Consider the following 17,748-nt stretch of genomic DNA (forward strand, 5'->3'; position numbering starts at 1 on the left):
TCTCTTTTATTTAAACATTTAAAACAATTGTTTTATAGTGAGCCTACTAGTTGCGCTTCTACGCTTCTAGGAATTCTTTGAGATCATTTATGCTACTTTTAATTTGTTTTCGATATTGTCATATTATTATTTTTTGTGCTTATCGAAATAGATAAGCTTTCAAGGACTCTGGAGTGAAACATTATGTCTCATAGGTATGAAAATATTATCTAATACTTAAGCAAACAAAAAAAAATAAATACATATATTTATTTAACAAATTAAAAATGTACCTATTTAATAACAAATGAAGATAACTTTTCGCAAATAACCTCTTTAAATATACCTATACAGTATACATAAATAAATGTAACTTCAATTACTTTTAAAATTAAATGTACATGTTTTCTTTAGATTAATAATTTTACTATGCTCAATTATATTAAGGTAATTTTCCGATTTACCATTTGATACATTATTACCAAATTCCTTTTTGTATTAACGAGTATTTAAACTTAGCGTAATGAAAGTTGGGATATTATTATTCGATTGTACTTTCATATTTTTTTTACAATAGCCATTGCACTGCCATTCGACACTAGATGACGCTACAGCACATCAAGTTCTATATCGTTCGAAACTTCCTTTTGAATTTTTACATCGCCGGTCTTGCTGTTCTCGCCGCTAGATGGCTTTATCGCTGATTGTTGAGTAAATACATAATATGTCAACAATATGTTCATTTCTATGTCGTGCAAATCATGACATGGAAATGGACATACTAGTGTTATACCATGTAATGTTGTACTATGATGTAACTTCCTGTTAACAAACTTGTAGACGTACAACACATCAAGTTCTATATCCTCCGGCATTCCCTTTAAATTTTACGACGCCGGTCTTACTGTTCACGCCGCTAGATGGCGTTATCGCTGATTGACGAATGAATACATAATATATCAACAATATGTTCATTTCTATGTCGTGTGAATTATGAAATGGAAATGGACATACTAGTGTTATACCATGTAACGTCGTAACTTGAAGTAACTTCCTTAATTTATATGGAAAAACTAATACACGTACAGCACACCCAGTTCTATATCCTTCAGCATTTCCTTTTAGATTTTTCACGTCGCCTGTCTTGCTATTCTTGCCGCTAGATGGCGTTATCGCTGGTTGATGAGTGAATACATAATATGTCAACAATATGTTCATTTCTATGTCGTGCGAATCATGAAATGGAAATGGACATATTAGTGTTATATCATGTAATGTCGTACCATGAAGTGACATCCTTGGTTTCTGTGAACAAATTAATACACGTAATAAACGGTTATGGTGTTCTCATCTCAAGTCGACATTGCGCTTAGCCACAACGCAGGCCGACACTTACCCAGAGTAATATTACTTTTACGGTCTATGGCAATCTTAGTAGTTACATGTCCAAAGTGTCATTAATAAGTGTTACGTGGTAGGGTTATAATAAATAGTAACAATACCGATTTTACTTAGAAAAACGCAAAATGCTTTTATTACCACCTAAGCACAAATAAATACATACACACAAACACTGGAAAATGTCAATTAAAACTACAACACTAAAACACCAAAATGCGTATCAATCACAATCACTATGCGGTTACACACAATCAAAGGTACAAATTCGCTTCAAAGTGATTGCTTTGCTTCAAATGCTTCAAAGACTGACTCGCGGCGGCTGCTCCTTTATACAGGGCAGCTTGTACCATCAACGTCTCCGGAACGTTTTCGAAAACAAGATATGATCGGGAACTCCCTTGTAAAATTGAGGTCCGTTATCGAGTTTCTACGACATAGTGGAAATATCGAGTTCTTTCGAGAACGTTTCATCGCCGAAACATCCATCCACTTTCGGGTCGGCGCTGTAATTGGCGAGTTCCAATAGTTTTACCCTGCCCTCCGAAGACATACTCGTTCTAAGCATCGTTAGAGCCATAATAGCGCCGACTGAACAACGTGAACATTTTTAGGGGCACCTCGTTGGCCTTTCTGCGGTGTGTGACGTGATTTATTTTGGTTAGTCCCATTTGGCTTGTAATTTAGGGGCCTTGCCCTTGCTACGACACGGGTTGTGCAAGCACACCAGCGAGCATTTGCCCAAACCGCTATTGTTTACTTTCCGGCTATAACGGATCTACATCCGCCCAGATATTTGCAGCAATAGTCTTTGCAACTTTTGCTCAGAGCGTCCGCATAATATGCGATTTAACATGAGAAATGCCGGTAATGACATCAGTAGGCAGTCGTATTTCCCATCCAAAGTTTGCAAAAGCTGGATTAGCCGCCGTCTTCTCCTGTACTGCTCTTCTTTATGACAGAAGGAATGCCTGACTGTCCTCGCCCCGGTCTTTTACCTGTTTTCTACAATATTTTCCAATTATGTCTCCAACGTTTGTATACAGCGTTCCACCAAGCCATCAGACTGTGGATAAGAAGAGGTTCTTTTTTTATAAAACCCCGATATGTTTCTTGAAATACTTGGTATAGTACAATATTAAGTCTTTGGTCGCTGTGTACTTCTAGGGTACCCCAAACCGTCAGAAGACTTCATGTTCTGTTAGAAAACAGAACTCTGTTCTTCCTGACGCCGAGCCTGATCTTGTAGCAACACCATGAGTGTCATAGTGTCAACAGGTGACGATGCTGTAGAAACTCCAGACGGGCCAGCAGTGTGTTGTCCTGTCGTCTATTTAACTACCGCTTGCGATGAAGAATCTTTAAAACGCCGCCAGTCCATCTCTTGGTAGCGTTGAGAACGAGTGCGAATGCTAGAACCTTCGTCCTCTTTTAGTAATAAAATATTACGAGCTAGAGCCGTTGATAGACAATAACAATACAGATGTTACTTAGAAAAATACAAAACGCTTTTATTACCACCTAAACACAAATAAACAGTCTAACACAAACATACACACGTGAATTAAAACCATACTACAGCATTTAAATACACTCAATCACAATCACTACGCGGTTACACACAATTCACGTTATTTCCTGCGACTTCACTTGTACTTATCCCGATCTAGATCGCGTCGCAAACAAGATTGACTCGCGGCGGCCGCGCGCTTTTTAAACCTGGTTTGCGTTTTAATGTCGATGTCTGTGAAATATTCTCGAAGATCGGAATAATCGCGCTTGCTATAGTAAAATGAGGTCCGCTATCGAGTTTTACGATATTCTAGAAACATCGAGATCTTTCGAGAACGTTCCATCGCCGAACCTTCCACATTCAGGTAGGCGCTCTTATCGGCGAGTGCTAATGGGTGTAACCATAGTATAAAATTGCACCGGCAACTTATATATGGAATATAATTTTATGACCGTTATTGACACACCAACAAAATAAACCAAAAAAAAATAGGTACCTGCAATTAGCATACAGTTAAATATACAGCATAAATGTAGTAAAAATACGACTTAAAAATATCATTGTGATAATTTTGACAGCAGAAATTATATATTATAATAGGTACACATACATAGCAAAAAATTCGCAATTACATTCGCCAAACGTACTGCTTACTCGACTGTACATGAACTACAATAGTATTTTTATAATAGAATATAAGTTTTACATGCAGATTATTTCTCATCCAGTGCAAGCTAATAGAAGTGAATGTGAAACAACATTGCTACAGCCTAACAAACTTATCTGTGCGTTTAGCAGAGGCGCCACTAACATATATTCAGGGCCAATAGTATTAGTCTCATAAAATATGTTTTTCTGAGTTTCGCCGCACGCACTGAAAAGTATGTGAGGCTATAATATAATAATTTGAAATTCAAGCATCTCGAAAGAACGGCTGGGTTGATTTGGACAGTTATTCTGTCAAGTGTTCTTTATATTGCTGATGAGATTTAATTTTCAATTTCAATTCAAAATTAAAGTTATTTTTTAAGGAACTTTGCTTAGTAGTTTATTAAAATATATATATATATATATATACTTTCCGGTAAACTAAAGCAAACCCGGATGCATACAGTTTTCAGTATGGGTGCATATAACATAATAACCAATTCATGACAGTTTAATCAATAATTAACTATTAGCAAATTTAAATATTTTTCAGATAAAGTGACGTTAACCAGATTGTCTGCAAAGTAAAGCAAGCAAGTTTTCTTGTTCTGGAGTTTTCTTCTTTCAATAGAAAATAATTCATTTAAGATTCGCCATTGTATTGTCAACATCAAAAGGATTCTGTTTCAAACTATAGCAGACTCCTTCCCTCTCTCTTTACGTTGACTTATGTAACATTGAACTAGTAAAAGTAACAACTAACGCCCAAGCAAAGTAAGTAATTACTTAAAAGGCCAGATAAAGTAGTCAACTTCAACACAATAACATTAGGTACTATTTTTACCGGATATACAACTTGCTTTACACGCTTGTCACTTAGATCCCAAGTAGATACTTGACATATTGAAGAAGCAACGTTTTTATTTTATAAAGAGTTATCTTAAAAATAACAAATTATGCTTAATTTAAAAATAACATTAAAATACTTTTATGTCATTGGTATTATTGGATGGTGAGACGACGAACTCAGTATGTTTATGATCCCGATCAAATGTAAGTATTAGTTATATAAGAACACATAACAAACAACCTTTATAGAATTATAATATGTTTTCAGGCGAAGCAAATCTTAGAAAACTTAAAAATGTGCCATATAAACACGAACATTTAAATTTGTGTGTTTTTTTTAATTAACTACCAAACTTTTTCTATGTTTTTAAGAAATTCATGTCATACGCGAATGCAGTTATAGGCGAACACAGAATTAAAATATTTACGCCCAACCGTCCTTTCAGATATCTTCTCCATATAAATTTAACAACACATTTGTACACATAACATATATGACATCCATACACGATTTCAATTTATACCAACATATGTCCATGATTAGTTTTGACAAAGCAATGCCCATTACTCATGTAGGGTTGGGACAGAAGCGTACGCTAAAAAACATACTATGTTTTAGTTTTTTAAGTAATAAAAACAATAAAAGAAATAAAAAGTCTCATTAGAAGTTCACCAGAACAATTTGATAAAAAAAAATCATTACAAACCTGAAATACTTCTTAGTAGCTGCACGATGTCAATACTAATATTAAAACAAAATGGTATTGATACTGAATTTGGCTATCAAATATATATAATATTACCTATACGAAAAATTATTTAAATTCACCTGCACTGAATTGCCGCCATTTCGAAAGCCAGACGATCATTTCAATTCCTCAATAAATAATTAAAATAACAAATGGTTACCTCAAACTTTTAATGATATCCAAAAATATATATGTATATAAGTCCGTCAAATTAGGAGCAGTTCGCTTCAATTGTTTAATAATATCCACCAACTTAACTTAATGGGCTTTGCTTTCTAAAATCTTTACATATGAACAAATGTATCGCTGGCTTATTATTACGAGGTCCTATTTTAATTTTCACTTATATTGCGAAAATTAAAATGAATATTATTTAATAACGGTCTATTTTGGAAAAGACAATAATTCATGGTAACTCCTTTACTTACCTTTCGGGATAATTGGACATTTTTATTGAAAAAGACTTACAATCATGTGATATAAGTATACATATAATTTTAAATTGCATATCAAATATTATATCAACTTCGTAATCGTGAGCCAGCGATTTATTAAATTGGATAACACTTTACACACAAGTATTATAAATTATAATATTCATAATAATAATAATAAAATCAGCATCTGTAATACAATAGTTACATAAAGAGCGAAAGCGATGTACCCTTTGGACTACATTATTTTAATACATATACATTAGTGTTTAGGTAATTTAAGAACATATTAAATTATTTCATTATTGATTCATAGCAGTCACATTGTAATATTATATAAATAAATCAAAAGCTATAAGACAAAGGAGAGTCAAGACAATACTAGCCTATCTATAGGGTACAATTGCATTCGCTCGCACAAGAAGGAGATCCAGATATTCCTGGTACAAAACAATAGCCCTTGGATGTGCACTCTAGCGTCATAGGATTCGGCAGACATTCAACTGCAAGGCATTGTCAGCGAGAAGCCAATTATGCTGCTTTATTGAGGCAAAATCAACCTTCATTACGATAAGAGGATGCCCTAAGATTGTGCAAATTAAACTTACAACAACAAAGTAGCTGACCATTTTTAATTTGTTATATGCAAGTAGTACATAAGTAGTATAACTACTAGACATAGTGAGACTTAACATCTCTTGTCTCAGAATGGCAAGCGAAGTGGAATACCAAACAATATTTTGTATTTCAAGGTGTTGAATGGTGTTTCTACTGTTTATGAGCGGTCGTATTACCATCCGGCGAAAAGGGAAGCTCGTCTCGTCATTCAAGCAGCAATAAAAAAACGCAAGTACTAACGTGTCAGAGCCACATTAATCATACTTATCTACAGTGAATAAGGCGGAAATTTTATAAACATCCGGCTTAGTTAAAAAAAATGTATTTTTGTTCAGTTCTTGCATGATGGAACACGTACGTCGTCGTCGTCGTCGTACGTATTGTATCACGTAACAATTTGACCCTTGCGGTTCATAGCTCATAGAACTGACATTTATTGTGGCCTAATGCCCGCTTTTCCTTTGTAAGCCATAATATTTTTTTAAAGGCCATAGCGCATCGTCTTTCATCATACTATTCGCTGGGCGTCCGCTACAAAGTGGCGGCGAATAAGCTGTGCTTTCGCTCCGCAATGTAATCGTTCGCAATCCGGCAGTGCTCTAGGTCTCCATGCGGGAGGAGATCATCAAGAATAAAAGTATTCTTTTTTTAAATAAAATTGAATGATCTTTTAGATTACAGATAAATTTATCGATTTAATACTTAGTCGTTTTTGCGAATAGTGCATTTAATAAAAACTTCAGATGATGACTGAAATGATAAATACAAATCTAATAAGTAAAAAATACTTTTATAAAGAAGTATCTTCTAAGGACAACATTTAGTTTGATTTCGAAACCACTCAACAGGGTAAACTGGATTATTTACAGGTCATATTACAACGAGTTAATGCTTCAAATGACAATAGCACCGAAAAATGTTTATATACAATATGCTAAGTTCCTTCATAGTTAGGCCAAAAATCAACTATATTATGGCACCCAAAAAAGGTAATGGTTATTATATTTTTGTGTTTTTATAATCAACGACGAAGATTGCTGCTGGCTTTGTGGTGGGTAGGTAATATACTTTATATCCGCTCGGATAACAACAACCATACGCAAGGCGTTAAGGCCCATCATAGTGGCCTACGTACAATTACATAGGTAAGTGTGTCGCGATCCAGGATCAGCCTGTGTATAACCGGTTCCAACAAACCGGCATAATTGTGTCGACTACCGAGGAGTAAATATTCATCGTCGTCGTTACCATTTGCAACGTGACACTTTGCAACGACTGTATAAAAAAAAAGAAGAAATAAATCAAGATGTTAAATCAACAGTCTCTACGTATGAATACTCAGACTTGTTGAAAGTCGTATTTTATTGCTAAATTGCTTCAGTTTATTGAAACATATATTATTCCTATATTGTTGAGAAAGTTGGAACTCCAAGGTATCGGAGTTATTTGCCTGAATTTGTTTCGTAGCTATTTAATTAATCGTAAACAATGTGTTAAAATCAATCAAGATAAAAGCAATCCATATAGCTTAGAATTCGGCGTTCCACAGGGAAGCATATTATGTAGTGTATTATTTATTTTATACATAAATGAAACCAATATAAGTAAATCTTCATATGTTACGCAGACGAGGACGCAGACACAGCTGTTATTTTCCATGCAAATACTTGGTCGGAGATTTTTGATGTAGCCGAAAGAGGAATGAAAAACTTTGTCGTTTGGCTACAAAACAATTTATTGACACTTAATTTATCAAAAACTACCCGTAATATACGTTTTTACAAAACTAAAGTTTCGGCCCAACATGAATATTAAAATTCACACCTGTCCTAAATCATACACTGTATCTGTAAAACTATAAGCAAATCGCACAATATTAATTACCTTGGTGTACTTATTGACGGAAAACTGATTTTTAAAGAGTACTTGATCATGTCCTAGTAGCTACGGAACATATATTTTTTAGTTAAGCGCCACTTCTTCCCTAAATACGGAACTAATTCATTAATATCTTTTATCAGTCTTACTAGTTCAATATATGGTAGTCTTGGTACGTTTAAATTTTGATAATTCTGGTATTTTTTTATTCATTTAATCTGGAACTAAACAAGAAATTATGCTTAATAAAATAATTTTATGACTTCCTTTAAAAATTATCTACAATAGTTATAATGTACATATGTTATATGCCGGTGTATGCTCGTGTGCATTTTCTTGTAATAGTTGTTTTTTTTTATTTGTTTCTAAGAATCAATATTTTCCAATTACGGCTTATTCTACCGATTGGTTGACATCGGGTTAATCATAGAAATAATATATTTTGAAAGTTATATCTATACATGCATAGGTATATTTATTTTATTTCCCTGCTTGGCGTCCAGGTGTCGCTTAACGTTATGAAATGTCAAACTAAGAGTTGCCAGTCTATTTACAGTATTATATTTTAGTCTATCCACTTGATTACGTTACCAAATAAGAATTCCAAAACATATGCACTTCAGCTTCCAGTGAAGTACTTAAATTTGTTTATGATGCAATCTGTCAATCTGTAATGTCCTATTGTATTATAATTTGGGATGAAACAGCGGTGCCACATTTGATGGCGCTAACGAGAGCTGAAAAGATCGATGCTCAAGGTGACCTCTAAATAGCCTACATTGCACCTTACTATTGGTCTTTTTTAAGAAATACAAGTTCTTTCAGTCTGTGGTTTATTTATTTTGAAGGTTACGCTAAATAAGTACTAAACCATCTTAGATTCGTTTTATCATAAAAAAATGTTACTCGATCGTATATAGAAACTACCCACATCAAAAGTAAACACATCTTTTGCAAGAAGATTCGGCACCTTCCATTACCCCCATATTTATTATAATCTAAATGTTAACGCACCTTGCTCTTTGAGGGAAATGAAATTTAGGATCCAGACGTTATGTTCCCTCGAATATAACGACATTGAAGAACTACTTAAAGTAACCTAGTAGCAAACTATAGTCCATACGTACAAGACACGCACACGCACACGCACACGACTTCACTCGGCACTTGACAAAAATTAGGACAACGCAGTCCATTTATATCCTCAATACATCTCAACACATTGATGTAAAATACCTAAACAAATCGCAGCCAGAAATAGCAATACTTATAATTTACCGATGAAAAGGTAAAGCACTTAAATGGGCCGTCAAACTGCTTAAATTCATTACTTGTGGAGCATTAGCGTACCAATTGTTATTGTTTGAAACAATTACTGGCATATTTCTTGAATTTACTCGTGGATACCATGTGTAACATATCACATCATGCATTACGTATGGTGAACGCATTCAGAAATCATGTAAACTTCTCAACCACTTCTTAAAAAAACTTGTTTCGACTAATGTTTACAGTTTAATCACTGACTCCAAAATGGAGGTAACTGGTGTATATTGTGGGACATTAATTTAATTTTGACCGTAGAAAGTATTTTTTTTTATGCTTTAGTAATACTACTGCCTAGATCTTGTAGTTATATAGCGCACGTGATACGATTAAGAAGCTTAGGTTTCGATCCTAGATTGTGAATTGTGGTATATTTCGGTTTTTCTGCTCAGTATCGGCCCGTAGTCTAAAAATGTGCTTAGTAAATGGATATAGGCACGTCACCCTATTATTTCGGGCTCAATATAACTGGCGAAATATTGGTCTGCAAAATCTGCCACATAATATCTACAATTCTTCCTATCGATGATGATTGCTTGATGTTAAGTTGCTCGAATACAAAATAGTTTTTATTTCTTTGTTCATAATAGTAGTTTTGTTATTTAAATATTTTCCGATTAAACGTGTATACTTTCCATATGACGCAATATTTAAAAAAAATACGTAAGTATTTCATCATATTCTATCTTATATACCAAATCTATACTATTAAGTATATATAAAGCTGAAGAGTGTTTGAATGCGCTGATCTCAGGAATTACTTGTTCGAATAATTGATAAATTCTTTGAGTTGTAGTGTGTGTACTTAGTATATAAGCTATGTAACGTATTTTTATAAGTTAGTATAATGACAACAGTCAAATAAAAGTATCTCAAACCATCAACACGTCTCAACATATATATTTCCATCCTTCCATTACAGAGTGTTGGATAGCCCATTTGTCGAGGAAGGCTATAGGCATATTATATCACATCACACTATGACTAATAGGAGCGGAGAATCAATAAAAAATTTGCGGGTAAAATTTATTCCTTTTGAAAACTTCCAAACATGCAAATGTGACGGAATTGTACGTCTTCAAAAAATCAAAAAAATATATTATAAACTAAAGTGCACGCCGAATCGATCTGTTTCTCGGAGCACGATAAACTCAAAAACTACCCAACGGATTTCGATTAAATTTAGTATGGAGATAGTTTGAGACCCTGGGAAGGACATAGCCTATTTTAAATCCTGGGAAAATATATAGCGGGACTTTAATCCCGACAGAACTTTATCATGCGGGCGGAGCCGCAAGTAAAATCTAGTCAATTATAAGGTGCGAGGCCAAATCTTGCGCTCTCACAATGCACCGAAGACAAAGAGCCTTTCGCGATCTTAATTAAAATAGAAAGCGAGGTACATATTTGGAAGCTAATCTTATTGCCTCTATTATGCAAAGCAGGGGGCCTCTTAATTAAATTATTGTGGTGGTTTGTTCTTGTTTCGTCGTTAACTTGTCTGACATGAGCATCACACTTCGTAATATTTATATATCAGATCTAGCTTTAATTAATGTCTAGAGTTCTTTCGAAAAGCATTCTATTGAATTAAATTCGTAATTCAAGTGTTATCATTTCAGTTCAGCCTTTAGTCAACATTTTATCCTACAAACAAAATACGAACATGCGTACCCTATATACTCTAAAATTTAATTAGTGATCGCAGACCTAAAAATGGACTTAGAGTGTTAGAAGTAAATAAAACCACGAGTAAAAATACTACATTTTTCTGTTGCGTGATTTATTTAATATCTTGTTTTAAGGACCTCCACGACTATGTCGATTGTCGCTGCATACGTCCGCATAGATACCCATACTCCCTTCCCCTCATATACTTAAAATATTTTTTTAACAAAACCCTAACACTAACGCAAGAACTGACACAATTAATATCCGCTACAGTACTAACCAACAACTCAAAAATATAAACAAAATATAAAAATAAAAAACACAAATAAAGCAAAAAATATCCCTTGTCGTGGATAGAGGGAACGAGGGAGGGACGTAAAGTACCTCAAAAAAAAAAAAAAAAACCAACAACTCATAATAGCGTTTACGTCTTCTCTCACTATAATACTATGTTTTGTACCTTTTCGGATAGTGACTACGGTAGGTACGTTGTTGATCAACCAGAAAGCCTTCATGTTCCGACTAGTCACGCTACAGGATCTGTCAATATAAATCAAATACGATTGGCCAGTTCAATTCAAGCGGTGGTGGAACAGTCCAACCGTTTTCACTAGATTGTATTGTGGCCTAAACGGCACTTGTCATTATATTTGAATCACTTTACAGTGTAACAGTAACATTAACGCTGTTATGGCTGCAGCTAGTAAACTTACTACGTACCTTTTATTTAGATTTACACACACCTACCTTTAATTAGTTTCGGTCCTTCGGAGTTGTTTATAAGGTAATTACCGGTAAAAAATCCCGCGCACACAGGTACATAAATTGTGAAAAGTTTTACTATCCCTTTGTATTTTATTCCATAATTATCCTTTAAATTTCCATCCATTCCATTTTAATTGAACACTTTTATAAACAATTTTATTACTGAATAAATACTTACAGTATGTTATCTTTGATCCTAAATAGTACAAGGATGAACAGCTGTCTCACAATTCCAATTACTGCTCATACATCGAAGACATCAGAAATAACTCCTTTAATAAAAGTTGGATTCACTTTGTCAGTTTATAAGTGTATATTCTAGGCAGTACAAACGCACGGGACATCTTGCTACCCATTGAACGAAACTACTTATTGGCTCCACAATCAATCGATAAAGAACTAATATAATTGAAACTTCATTATTATTACTAACTTCTAAATTCAAATAAGTACGAGTTGTTGAGCACACATCAACAGACAAAAACTTCTAGCAAACAATCTAGACGAGGTCACGAGGATGTTAGAAAGCGTTGTTCTGTAATCTTTACTAATCGGGATTTAGTCTATGCTCTCAACTTATTTTTTTTATATAGAATTCTTTAAACCGTTAGTTACAAATACGCAACAACAGTTTCTTCTGTAGTCCGTTCAGCTCCTGGGACCTGTTATAATGAGTATGATAAGAAAAAATCCACTCACCGTCCATGCGAGATCCATCTGCGTGCCAGTCTTCATCTGAAACAAAGAATCATATTAAAAATGGATACAATATATTTTATATATAACGTAATAACAATAATAAAGTATCAGCCCTGTATTATTATATTTTGTCCACTGCTAAGCACGGGCTCCTCTAATACTGAGAGAGATTGGGCCTTGGTGCACCACCCAAGGACTGGAAAGCACATTCACGTACAGATACGTGAGTAACTCCAAAATACTTCTTTTTTATTCTCAGGTATATAGTATATGTTTGTTCCCTCACAATATTTTCCTGCTACACTTTTAAACCATACGATGTATGATTATAAATAAACAACTCATACATAAATTCGTAAAGTGAGAAAAATAATATTATGCTCTCAAAACTTAATAAAATGGTAAATAAAGAAGTTTTCACAATTTCTTGCCCTCGTACTAGAGCCGTTTCTTAATCGAAGACTTAATCTCAATAAAATGACGAACGCAATTTACACCCTGCACTTATTTCATTACATTTTTAAAAGCCTAAAGGCACAATACTATCTCTTAAAAGGCTTTGTTTCGGCAAAAACAAACTTTGACGTACACAGTTTGGGTTTATCATAGTTGTTACGCATGAATAAACAACTTCAAATTGACACAATTAAAAGTTAAAGTGCCAAGAGGCATATGCACGGGGTTATAATAGCAATCATCAATTATTAAAAAGTGTGCTTCCACGTCTAATAAAGATTATGAATTATCTAACAATCGCACGAATGTAAGAGATATAAACGCTTAAACATGTTTGTATAGTTCTTAAGAGATTAATGCGTAAATTATTTGATGTTGCGCACATGAAACATACACGTACTATACATGAAAAGTCAGGAAAAAAATTAACTTCTTTTAGGAACAGCTTTCACGAACAAAAGCTCCATGCTAAATAAGATTTGTGAAAACTGCCCTCACAGAGGTTATTGATTAAACGTACCATAATACATGGTAAAGAGCTAATTATTAAATGCCATCCAGTAAAGATAAACTCGCGGTCAAAGAGAAGTGAAATGTTGTTATCACACTGATATATCCTTTGGACAAAATGAACGTTTGCGTTGGACAGTTTTCATTTAGTGATAAAGCCGTATAATCCCTCAATACTTTAAGATAATAAAATAAACGCTCATGAGAATTTAAATTGGGTTAGAAAAGTAGAAAATATTACATAAATTATTTAACAATTCACAAATAAAAAAGCCGCCAGCTCAACTAAGTTATATAAAGTAACTATATAAGACATCCATAAGTGCACTATTCATGAAGTACATACATTACTTCTTTATTATAACTTAGCATGATATTAAGAGCTGTAATATGTCAACGTTAACGAATTTTCGATAAACCATGACGAACTCATTTTTACGATCCTAGATGAATATAGGTATCGGTATAATGTACCTTTGTAGTAGTCGCTGCCTCAGTGGCGCGCATGCGCGGTACAACCACTTCGAATTCCGTATTGGGCAAAGCATTGCTCTGAAATTCGAGTATGATATTGCGAACACATATGCCAGAAATAGGAAGCTTGGTTGCACCTCTGCCTCCCTCTTCAGTTACGTAGATGTGATATGTGTTTCTCTTGTTTTTAATTTTACCTTAAACGAGACGTGATTTGGAGGGGTTTGAAGAAGACCGTTACCGATATAGACAGGAGCAGAATACAATTAATAAAAGATTTTTCATTCTTACATATTTACTTCTGTCAGTAGTAATAATAAAACAAGGCCTATGTTAGGCCTGAACGAGCGATTTGCGCCGCCGTGCCGTGCAAACGCCGTGCTCCGATTAACAAAACATTTCCTGGTATTCTATTAAAATTAAGTTTGACCTTTATTTAATTAAATATGCAAGTGTTCAATAAAATCTGCAGGTTCCAATTTTCTATTCAATTAATTAAAATTAAATTTGCTGCACGGTGGCGGGAAAAAGGAGATGAAAATAAATATTATGAAGCCTTTTATTTGAACTAAATTGGTCCAAAAATATATTATTTATTTATATTTTATTTTTCTGCCCGTATTTCATCGCGCACAGCGGTGCGTGGATCTTGTTTTCTTTATGTGTGTGCAATTTTAGAGAAGTGCATGTGTATGCTTAAAGAACAATATCAATAGGCGTTACAAATAAAGACAATTGAAAAGATTCTTACTCGATCGTGTTAAACATTACTGAAAAAATATTTTTCATTGTGTAATTAAAGTGAAATTAATGAATATAAATAATAATATTATATTACTATATATCATATAGTTTATTATTGTAATATTCTCGTCTTTCTCATAAGATAAACTTATCGCGCACAAATGAGGCTTTAGTCTCGTGCAGACATTAAGTGTAACCGCATATTATGCACGCAACAAGGTTCAAAATAATAGGGAGTAGGTATTTCACGCTACTTCGTTTCGTGTTATGCTTTACAATATACCTTATGTGTAATGCATTATATTAATATTTACATAATATTTAAAGCGAAAAAATACAAAAAAATATCAAACGTAAGTATTTTTAATGTCATTTTTATTATAGTTTTACTAAGGTAAAATAAGTTGCTTTTGTAATTTTAAAAGAATATTAAAACACAATAACGGTTATATCATCATACGCTCCTCGCCTTTGTAAGAAATAAGCTCCTTTCTTGAACGTCCTATGGTCGTTATGTCCGCAAGCAAAAGCTGCTTACACGAGAACATTTCATGGAAAGAAAATTACTGACCAGTATAGAAAGTAGCTTCGCGGCTTAAACTCTTGACATAGATAATTTAATAGAGGCCTTCAGAATGTACATTGTTATTAGTTATAATCTATCAGTAATATATAAAGCCGAAGCGTTTGTTTGTTTGAACGCGCCAATCTCAGAAACTACTGTTACGAATTTAAAAATCTTTAATTGTTGGATAGCCCATTTGTCGAGGACGCCTGTAGGCTATGTAACATCACGTTATGACCAATAGGAACGGAATCTCAAAGAAAAAAGGTTTCCAAAAGGGGAAAAAAATATTCCTTTTGAGAGCTTATGTTGTGCGCGCTGCGTATACGGTTAAAATTATTCAACAATCATGTATGATAGAATTGTTGCTCATGAAAAGTTCGAAAAAATATATAACCGGCTGTCTGAATACTGTCTGCCTGTCTGAGTGCGATAAACTCAAAAACTACTCAACGGATTTCGATGAAATTTCGTAAAGAGATAGATTGAGATTTTCCTGGGATAGATTACTTTCTGTCCCGGGAAAATATGAAACGAGAATTTTATCCGGGAAAACTCTTTCGTGTGGGCGAAGCCGCGAGCAAAAGATAGTACTATATAAAATACTGGATATGGCAGATAATATGGAACTGAATTTAGGAGAATTGGTTAAAAACAGATATATTCACTACCATTTTAATGGGATATATAAATCGGAAGAATATTCAGTAATAAAATTAATAAGAAAAGAATAAATTAACATAAATACTAAATCAAAATAAGTAATAAAGGTTGTATTCTATAAGTTAATTTAACAAAATGACGATGTGGCTACTAAATATTATGCGACTATGAATATATGATGGTGTGTGGCGATAGAATTAGTTGGCATGTAGAGCAAAAAAGTACTAAAAGGGGTAAAGTGCAATTCTTATATTTTAATAAATGTTAAGTATCATTTATTACAATATAAAAATTGCACTTTACCCGCAATTTCCATCACATAACCGTGCAGGTAAAATAAGAGCTTTAGATTTTCATTACGCGGGTAGAATTTAGTAGTGAAATGCCTTAATTAACTTCAGCTGTCCTTTTCACTTCGCTTTTAGTGACGCAATAGAAACACCGAAATTGCATTTATTAAGGCTACGGCTTGTGTTTAATATTTTCCTGCACATTATATAGAACATGCTACGAATTTATTGTCAATAATTGGCATTGTACCGATAAAACAAAACATGCTATATAAACATCCATTGTGGGGTTGTCAAAAAATCAAACCACTAATTATCTCTCTGAAATATAAAATACATTTTACTAGATTGATAAAAATTTACGTTCCACTATAAACATGACTATAAATAACTCTGACTTTAAAAACACTTGAGACGTTTACACGCCGTCATATTGGATATCTTATAAAAGTTGAGCTATAAACAATCCCTATTGTTGTTTACACTTTAAACTGTAATATCCGAGACTTCCTGTAAAGTGTAATATCCGAGTAAATCACTATTAAAGTGCACTCTGAGCTGGCAAGATAACAGGCCTTACAAGCGCACCTTCAAACAATTTTATCACATAACATTCCGTGGACCTTGCATACTTTCAGGTTTACAAAGGCGATACTTTCAGTTTAAGCTTGCCAGGCAGGGATTCGGACTTAATGGCTCGTAGGAGTCGGCCGCGCAATATTGTACCATAGAAGGTCTTGTAGAATCCTTTGTTAATTAAATTTCTCATGTTAAACGCTTTTACATACAATGTTGCGCGTTTTATGAACGATTTTGTATAAACTTTTTCTCCAATCCAATTCCATATTTATTTTACGTCAGTTCCGCCTATGTCAAGTTTTAAAAGCAAAAAGCACGCTGTTAATATTTTTACTGAATTATCTGCGTTATGTTGATAATTCAAATATTTATATTTTAAAATATCAAACATTGGCGTAGTAGAAAAATAAGTTTTATATTGACTTATATAGAATTGTGTACAATTGTCTTCTTCTGGATTATTTATAAAGCTTGGCACTCATTTATGTCCCAATTCTTTTGTCGTCAATAACCTCCCCTATTTCACATTTATGGATTTGATCCTTCATTACGTTTTGTAAAGTAATAATTATTATTCATCATACAAAAGTGATCTGTAACATTATTAACCTTTGTGTCGGCATGTTATGCATTCCGATTAGTTTGCATTCGTATTCATTATTATGCTGATGAATCTTTCCTTACGTATCTTATACCGACAGATTATTTAGTGATTATGTATATTACTAACTGATAATAATATCTAGGAAACGTTTATAGAGAACAGGTGTCGGATCTGGGCTCTTGTAAATCACAGACTATTACTATTTTACAAGTATAAGTAGATACATAGCAAGAATATTAACTAAGTAGGAAATGAATATATAAAATTATAAAAGTAACCAGTCTCATGGAACTTAGACTTCACCCAAGAAAAATTGCTATTGAGAAATTTCTTGAA

The sequence above is a fragment of the Manduca sexta genome, chromosome 27, assembly GCF_014839805.1.
Source record: "Manduca sexta isolate Smith_Timp_Sample1 chromosome 27, JHU_Msex_v1.0, whole genome shotgun sequence".
NCBI lineage: Eukaryota > Metazoa > Arthropoda > Insecta > Lepidoptera > Sphingidae > Manduca > Manduca sexta.